The sequence below is a fragment of the Haemaphysalis longicornis genome, unplaced genomic scaffold (assembly GCF_048455015.1).
Source record: "Haemaphysalis longicornis isolate Haplotype H1 unplaced genomic scaffold, Haemaphysalis longicornis Haplotype H1 scaffold_14, whole genome shotgun sequence".
Classification (NCBI taxonomy): Eukaryota; Metazoa; Arthropoda; class Arachnida; order Ixodida; family Ixodidae; genus Haemaphysalis; species Haemaphysalis longicornis.
The window spans coordinates 39,749,353-39,758,053 of record NW_027526245.1 but is presented as its reverse complement, the minus strand read 5'-3'; the positions used below and the strand labels follow the sequence as shown (position 1 = coordinate 39,758,053).

The following is an 8,701-nucleotide window of genomic DNA, read 5'->3' as shown; positions in this document are numbered from 1 at the left end:
ATCGCACAGACCAAGGAAACATGAATTTTTTAAATAAAAGAACAGTGCAAATAATATTTATGTATTTATTTTCTCCATTATATTTGCGTTCTATCTTGTTCTTGTTCAACAGTGTTGACAAGTATGAAAATTGACACCGTACATAGACGTACAGTTTTGGCTCTGGGGATATGAAGTTTCTGTTTCACTTTGGCCGGGTGGCTGAATCGAGTTACAGACAGACAGAGAGATAGACAGACAGACCGACCAAAATTTCTGCGTTTATGTGTCTCAGGAAAGAATATCGTCTTCGAAAATTGGCGCAGCTCCCATTAGTGGTGCATAGCTGGAGAAACGGTGGAACTGGGGGTCGACCTAGCTTCATCCGCCTTTGCGAAGTTTTCCCAGGTTTTGCTGGGCTTCGACGCATTACTCGGGGTTGCATCGTAGCCATTTTGGACGTTCTCGAGCAGCAACACAAGAGCGTTCGCGGTGCGCTTCTTCTTCCTAGGGAGTCTCATACTTCTTCGGCCGACCCATGTTTTGCGGGTGTGTAAACCATGTGCTCGGCGTGGAGTCACGAGGCTGTGCGTTTCTGATCGCTCACTCTTTTCAAGCGGAGAGAGAGGGAAAAGCAAACGGAAAGGCCGAGAGGTTATCTAGGCTTAGAGTCCGGATTGCTACTCGAAACTGGGGAAAGGGTATGCAATGGATGAAAAGAGAGGGCAGGCAAAAAAGACGGGAAAGGAGCAGGGCCGCGAACACGCTTTAGTCCCTTTGCGGGCACTATAGTCTTTCGGCTAAGCCTGTTTCCTTCATGAAATGCAAGAGTGATTTTTTTTTGCCTTCTGCGAAGTCGATTGTAGGGGTCGGTGTCCTAGAATGGCCTCTACTGTGAACGGTTGATTGTCCAATCGGTGGAGCTCGGCGGCCAAAAACACGTCTTTCTGATGAATACTGGCGGGCAACGACAAAAGCACATGATTGATTGTCTCTTCAACTGGCAGGCGTCGCAGTGGGCACTACTTGCCATCCCGATGAGGAAGGAGCAGGTTTTTCTGAACGCAGGCTGCCCAGCGAGTCATCGTGGCGCTGGCAAGGCAGGAGGACCCCGGCGACCCGGTGACGGGGAGCGGGGGACCCCTAGCCGGGCTGGCTACATCTGCGGTGACGACTCCGGCCAAGTCATGAAGACCTAGCAATAGGAATTCATTCGCAGGCCCCAAAGAAGTTTTTCCAATCTAATCCACGCCCAACCACAGTCTACAAACTAAGTAGACTGTGATTGAGATAGCCCACACGTAAGATGGCGCTGGAGGAGAGGGTCCTCATTACCGAGGCGCGGATGCACAAAGTCCGGTGTATTCCATTAAATAATGGAGGTCCTGCGCGCGAATTGACGAACCAGGGTCATTCCATGCCAAATGTCCCAGCCGTAAAATCGAGCATCACGGATTTGCTCAGTGAAAATTGTGGGTCATCCTCGCATGGCCCACAATGCTCCCTGAAAGTGTTTTTTGTGCAAAAACAATTTTGTTCTTTTTCTCGCGGCCCTTTTATGTCCTGGGTTTAAAGTAAACCTACGACTGTGAAAAAAAAATATGAAAAAGTAACTTTTCTCACAATGGCCACCATTTTTTGTTAAAGGAGTACTGACACGAAATTTCAAAGCTGAGATAACTATGTAAAATGCTTCCTTTTCATCAGGAGATATCTCCCAGCAAGTTTCAACAGCAACCGTTCAGCGAAACATATTTAAAATCTATTTTAATCTTCGCCCGCACGAGAAAGCCCAGAGCGGGCCGACGTGACATCATCTGCTACGTGCCCCAAACTGCCGACATCGGGGCTCCCGTGACGAAGCCGACGCGCTGGCTGTGGTTGGCGCGCGCTGCTCGGGCGTGTGTACACGTCATGGTTTTGGGACTGACGTCATGCTGCCCGGGCCTGTGGGGACGGCGAAGACCTCGGCGGGTCTGGGCGCGCGCGTGCGCTCGCTCGCACGCGCTTCCAGAGAGGCAGCGATACGGCAAGAATGGTGACGCCATGTGATACATGCTGTCATGGCGGCCGCTCGGCGTTTTTTTTGTGGAAACCGAAACTGGCACGAATAAACGACGCCGTAAATGAATGTTTACGCTGGGCTCGACCGTCTAATCTGTCATTCTATGATTAGTGGGCTGGTAGGCACGCATAGCAGCGAAAAAAACGTAACATAAAAATTTCGTGTCAGTACTCCTTTAAGATCATGTTGAGGCCCTGGGCTGCTCTATGCAGCATTTTTAAAATATTTTTCCTTTTCTTTGCTGTGGTCACGCCGTTCAGAAAATACACGGTGTTGGGCATTTTCAAACATGTTTAGCAAATACGAGCACAACATTATTCCGGGTTTGGAGCAGCGGATGGAATTGCTCCGAAATTCTAGGGGCCTTCAATATACAAAAAAAAATCTGCCGTGGGAACTATATTGAAAACAAAGGACAGGAGGTGGAAGGCAAATGACCTTACACTTCGTCCCCCAACCACGGCTTTCTGGGTATATTTGTGTTTGCTCCTCTGCTTCGAATGCGAGGCATTATAGTATCAGAGAGTAATATATTACACTTCTACATCACGCCTGCGCCCTGCTGTTTTATAAAGTTATCACAATACATTTGTAGCTTCTCTGTGCGGGGATCCGAAAAGTCTTCGGAGCGGGTCCACGCTTCGAGAGGATTGATTGATTGATTGATTGTGGGTTTAACGCGCAGACACTACATAGGCGATGAGGCGCGCCGTAGTAGAGGGCTTCGGGCTAATTTTCACCACCTGGGGATCCTTAACGTCCCCCGAAATCTCGAACAGACGGAGGTTTTCGTGTTTCTCCTCCTCCAGAAAAGCGCCGCCGCGGCCGGCCCACGCTCCAAAAGTATATTGGAAGGTTGCAATGACAGCTACAGCCAACAGTCTCATAGCCGATTGCTGCCACGCCAGGCTACCCCCATACGTATACACACTTGGGGATTCAACCCCGTAACAACCGGTAGAATCCCGCAGTAATATTTTAAGAGCGAATGCTCTTTATAAGCGACCCCAAACCATCCACCGCCGGCGGCGGCGGCGTCGGCGGCGTCCGCAGTGCTCCTCTATATTTAAGAAAGAAACAGCATCCGGCGCCAGGTTTCGATCCGAGGACTTTGCGGGCCGCAGCCCGACGCTCTACCGAATAAGCTACGGACGCGACGCTGATATCGGTGTCAGAACGCGCCTTATATCTTTAACGCACTCAAACTACGTCGTCAGCGGCGTGCGTTGGCGACTCAGCGGCGTTATAGCGGCTTGATAACTGCGTGGTGTACACGTGATACTACAAACCCGATGGAAGAGATGGAAGAGAAGGCGGTGAGGCGGTGGGCTGCGGGGGCCGAGCGCAAGCGCCGCAAGCGGGCCGACAACCGTGCATTCGCACTTTCACATTCTCCCCCTCGGGGAAATGCGGGGGAATTTTTTTCTGTGAAAATTGCAGGTAGGTGGTTATTCTCCTGTGTGTATGTGCGTGTGTGCGTGTGCGAACGCAAGCCCGCACGAACACGCCCACCCACACGCACGCAAGCAAGCAATCTTTCATAGGAAACCCACAATTTCACAACTACAAATGACGTTCCAGCGACTGTTACGAATCGGCTGCGTGGCGAAGCCTTCACTACGTGCGCCTTTCAAGCAGGCCCCCCTGTCGGTGGCTCACGCTTGCAGCCGACAATTCAAACGCGTTGCTACACGTCTGGATCGCAGGCGCCCCGCTATCGGCGTCATTCAAACCGGCGTTGGCAGACCAGGCAGGCTTTAACCTTTCCGAAGGACGCGGAAGCCGCTGCGGAGATTTCCTCTCTTCCCTCTCTCGGACTCAGCGTGTGCCGCTACTACCGACCACTTACGAACTCAGGAAAGAGTGTTGTGTGTGTCTGTGCCAATCGTGTCGTATGCAAAATTTGGAGGTAACGCTTCTTTCACCCTTGGCGTTTTGGGTACTAATAAGACCCCTCTCCCCCCCCCCCCCCCTCGCGCCCCCAAGCGCTGTTGTTCATGCCTCTTTGAGCAGTGCATCAATGCTGTTACTCTGCTCGAGTCCTGTACTGTAAGCTCGCCCGTCGGGGCATTGTTATCTGGCTTCGGCCATCTCTGGCCATGAAGTAAACAAGTTACGTTTGCCTTCGGCTTCTGGTCTTCTTCGAGGCAGCAACATTGGCTGGCCGGTCGCTTCACCACGCTACCACACGCATGTCGGAGGCGACGGAGCTCGGCTCGGGTACGCCTTCCCGTATGCAGCAAAGGGTTGTCAGCGGTGGGATGACTACGTCGCAACACGACTCTCTCTGTTAACACTGTAACTGTCCTTTTGGTTAGCTTATTCATTTAAAATTGGCATGAGTTATAGCCCAGTCACTGACGATAGCGTTCGGTTTTAAGCATAGACAGTGAAAGGTGGTTCCATTAAATCACTGTGCTGGTGCATTCCTCGCACCATCTTTTCGCCCAGTACGTTCGAACAGTATGTTCGAACATCGAACAGTATGTTCCGTATACCAAATCCGCTCACATCGTATAGAGCTCCGAAAGAGAGAGAGAGAGAGAGAGAGAGAGAGAGAGAGAGAGAGAGAGAGAGAGAGAGAGAGAGAGAGAGAGAGAGAGAGAGAGAGAGAGAGAGAGAGAGATGAAACTTGATTCAGTGGCCCGATGGATTCTCAGATGGTCTGCGGCCGAGTCCATCTTGGACCTGATAGCAGCGCCTGGGGCCGGGCCGTTCATGGAGGCGGATGCTGTGGCGGGCCTGGCTGAAGCACCGTGCAAGTACAGCCACCTGCTGCTAGCAAACTACGCACCATCCCCGAGACTCCGCACTTCGCTCCCATACGTCCGTTTTGGACCACCGCCCACTGGGGGCCGGGATGGGAACAAGGTGGCTCATGAGCTGGCCTGCGAGCTCACCAACCACGCGTCGGATCATCCGGCCTCTACGCCTCTCTCAGCCCCTTTCCTTAGTTTTCAAAATATCCTAACTCACCACCAGGACACTAGACGCGTTTAACCGGCCTAGGTTTTAGTCTACCGCACAATGCGCACGCAACGAACCTCGTTCACCTCGCTATTCTTCTGTCAGCAGTTGCAGCATGATTGCTCGGCAGCGAATCAGTTGCCGTATTGCTGCAATACGGCAACTGATTCGCTGCCGTATTTAAATCAAATACACGTTCATACGTGCGACTCCTGTGGACTATAGGGCGTAGACAGGAAGCGTAGACAGGGCACGCATATATTTATACCGCACATATGCGTGAAAACAATCAGCCGTCGTTAGGCCGGCCCCGCAGAACTGAGTGCCCCGCAGCTCAGGTCATTGCCGCAGCTTGAACTTCCACCGCGTGTATTCGCGACCGAGAAGTAGTGATGCATCGCCCCCGGCGGCTGCCAGGCCGCGAACCAATGCGAAGTTGGTTTGTAGCGAAGTGAGTCTGACGAGGCCGCGCCAAAGCGCGGCTTCGTCGTTTTTAGCCGTCCCGCGAAAATCCTGACTGACTGAATAAACGTCACTGAAGTGAAGAGCGCAGCCGTGGTGGGAGTTCCATGGAGAGGAACATGCGCTTCTCATCTTTTCACCCCGCGAAAGTCCCGCTTAGGGAGCCTACATGCCGCCGTCTTTTAGGGTGGTGACATCTTTGGCCATGGTTGCCTACCACTAGCTCTGGCGGCCGCTTAACTTGACGGGCCACCATATTGTTCCCCAGCATTCGCGCGTTTACACTGAGTTAGCGCGGGTTCAGAGGGCTTCAACACAAATTGGATGGTTTATTGATACAGAAAGATTGGGAAGCTGGAGGATTGTAATCTGAGGTTTGCCGCCGTTTTCCAAAACTGAAAAAACCTGTTCGCTGACTCGAGTTTTTGCGAAATACTGTGAAAACAGCTCGTTTCTCGCAGTGCACCCGCCGCATTGGACGGGTGACGATGGCTTTTAGGGAGCGTATATTTGTGATGGGGAGAATCGCGACATCCCTGTGAACCTTATTTTATGCCTGCGCGACATTCCTGAACCAAAGTCATCCCATCAATGTAAACACGTTAAAGGCGTTCTCGGGCAGGGCACGAGGCCGTGCTATTTTAGATGACGGCGCCAGTATTCGCGGGGAAGCCGGATCAAATAACCGCGTAGCTCGCAATGTTTTTGCATGCCGCGTAAATGCGGCGCCCTGTTCCTCGGTGTCTCATACCCTACACAGTGCTTCTGCGCGTAATAAAATTCTCTTACTTCCTGCGAGCGAATCTGGACAATAGACTGCTATAATACATCACAGGTGGTGGGCTAGCACAAAAAATGGTACAGACACTCAAGCAGATATCACAAATCCATGCCAGCTTCAAACCTGTAAATTAGGCCGAAAAGAAAAAGATGGGAGAACAAGGAACAAACCAGTTGTCCCAGACCAGATTTTATTGACGCGCATTTGACGCGAGTCTTGTTCTAGCATACCTTTCCAGCAATGCCTTTTCTACCTGGGCACGATGCATCTTGCAGCTCCTTCGGTTTTACAGTGAATGACCTGCGCAGCGCACTCAAAATGCTTGCGAATGGGGTTTTGAGCGCCAAGATTCCGTCTTCGTCGGCAAAGGTCTTGAAGTGCTCTTCACACTCAATCAGCACTTCCATCACAGCTCGGCTAGGTTGAATGAGTTTACCAGCACCCTGAGTGTACTCTTTAAGCTGAACAAGAGTGCTGTATTTGTCGTCATTTCCCCCCACCACTGCCGCTTTGCAGTCATTGCACTCGTCAACAGACTTCAAGATGGGCTTCAGGAGAAAACCTCCTACATATGCAAGATTGTCACGTTGCACTGCAGTGAGTCCATACAAAAGTACGTTTTCCAGCTCTTCAGCTTCCTCGTTCTCCTGACTTTCCTCCAGAACTTGTTTCTTGGTACTGGAGTCCAGGAGGGCAGCTAGGTGCATGCTGTCCTCCACATTATAGCTAGATGATGTTGGCGTGTGCAACAATTGGCTGACACATATTAACTTCACAGCGCACTTCACATCATATGCGCTCAGGATGGGCTTGCGAAGGTTTCCAGTGGGCAGTTTTTCCCATGTTCATGCGGCAGAAAGTTGTGCATGCCAATTCCAGGGTTTTAACTGCATCTTCACGTTTTGAGCGATCAAAATAGCCCAAAGCAACCACTGGCTGCCGTGATGACATGAGTGTGTACCATTTGCTCACTAGTTCAAGGAACCAAGGTGTCGCCTCTGCTTCAGGCTTTAACTCTCTTATTTTGATCAGATACCTGATAGCAGGAGGGGCTTCACGAAGCATTTGAACAGCGACATTCACTTTCATCTTAGTGAAGTGTCCACTTCTAGTGTGGATGTCAGACAACTTGTTCGCAATCTTTAGGTCATCATCTGTGTCAAATTCGAGGACTGCTTGTATATGTTCAAGGCTCACAGTTTTGCCAGGAAGGCCCTGCTCCTTTACCGTTTCTTCACCAAGTGTAAATGTTTCTGAACGAAGCAGCTGGCCCCGAATGTTTTTCAAAACATGTGCTGGGTCGGCCATAAAGAACAACTTCTGGTCTCCAAGGTGCGGGTGTGGTACAGAACAGACTGTCTCTGAAAGCCTGTTGCTGGAGAACCCCAATTCGCGCCATACTGCATGATTAGCTGATCCCATATCACTGGTTACCACAAGCACTCGCAATGAGATATTGAAACAGAGCTGAATTAAGTGAAAGACAAGATCTTTCAGGATTGCCCCGTCAACTGATCGCCCAGTGAAGTGATAAGCTAAGACCTGCTTCCACCTTGTGTTTAGCCCACCAATTATGAACACGAGGGCGTGGTTGGCAACCTGCACATTCGACTCTGGCAGTGTTGTATCCCCGAAAAGGCAGTCTAGAGAGCGGTCGTGATCGAAACCCTGGCTTATTTTCATCTCGTCGATGAATAACACGCAGTCGTTTTCTATATCTTGCATTGTCTCCTTTTGCGCTTTCAATATCTAGTACTTCGTGAAGAACATCTGGAAAAGAACGGATGTTCTGAAGTCTTCTAACCAGGGTTAGAAGACTTCTATTCTCGAACTTCGAACAGAAGTTCGAGGGTAATTGATACGACAATGACCTTAGCAGTTCATATCCTGTGGTATCACATGCATGTTTAATTTGAAGCGCCACTCTGATAGTCTTCTCAGGCCATTTTGATCCTTTTGTAGTTTTTTTTTGTCAGAGCAGTCGTTTGGTCCTTGTTGAGAAAGCTTGAAGCAGTTAATCCACCAATTTTTTGTTGAGCAGACGCTAGTTTTTTTCCTTACACTTTTCAGCTGTGATTTTGCTTTCTCGTGAAGTCTTTGTAGGCTCTTGTATTTTCGAGTCAGGTCAACATTTTTTTTCCGGAGTTCTGCATTCTCTCGCCGAATCTGTGACATAGCTAACGATTCTTGTGTGCACCAAGGCGGCTCAGCACTGCAACTTTGACCATTATCGAGAGGAAGGGGTGTGTCTCGAGCTTCCTCCAATGAACAAGGAACATTTTTGGGATCATTTTCTGGCGTACATGCAGCATCAAAAGCAGCTGAACTTCTAAGCACAATTGGCAACGATGCACGATGAAGGCTCAAGTGATGGGTGTTGCCCGTATGAGCTGCAATATCATTAAAAAGTAGTTGTAACGGGCGCGCAGGCACGGATTCACCAGCAG

The 8,701-nt window shown here is 50.3% G+C and overlaps 1 pseudogene; it reads right to left on the bottom strand.

Annotated features, from left to right (window-relative positions):
* Positions 1-6,444: 6,444 nt before the first annotated feature.
* On the bottom strand, positions 6,445-8,429 carry LOC144164859 (uncharacterized; annotated as a pseudogene).
* Positions 8,430-8,701: the final 272 nt, after the last annotated feature.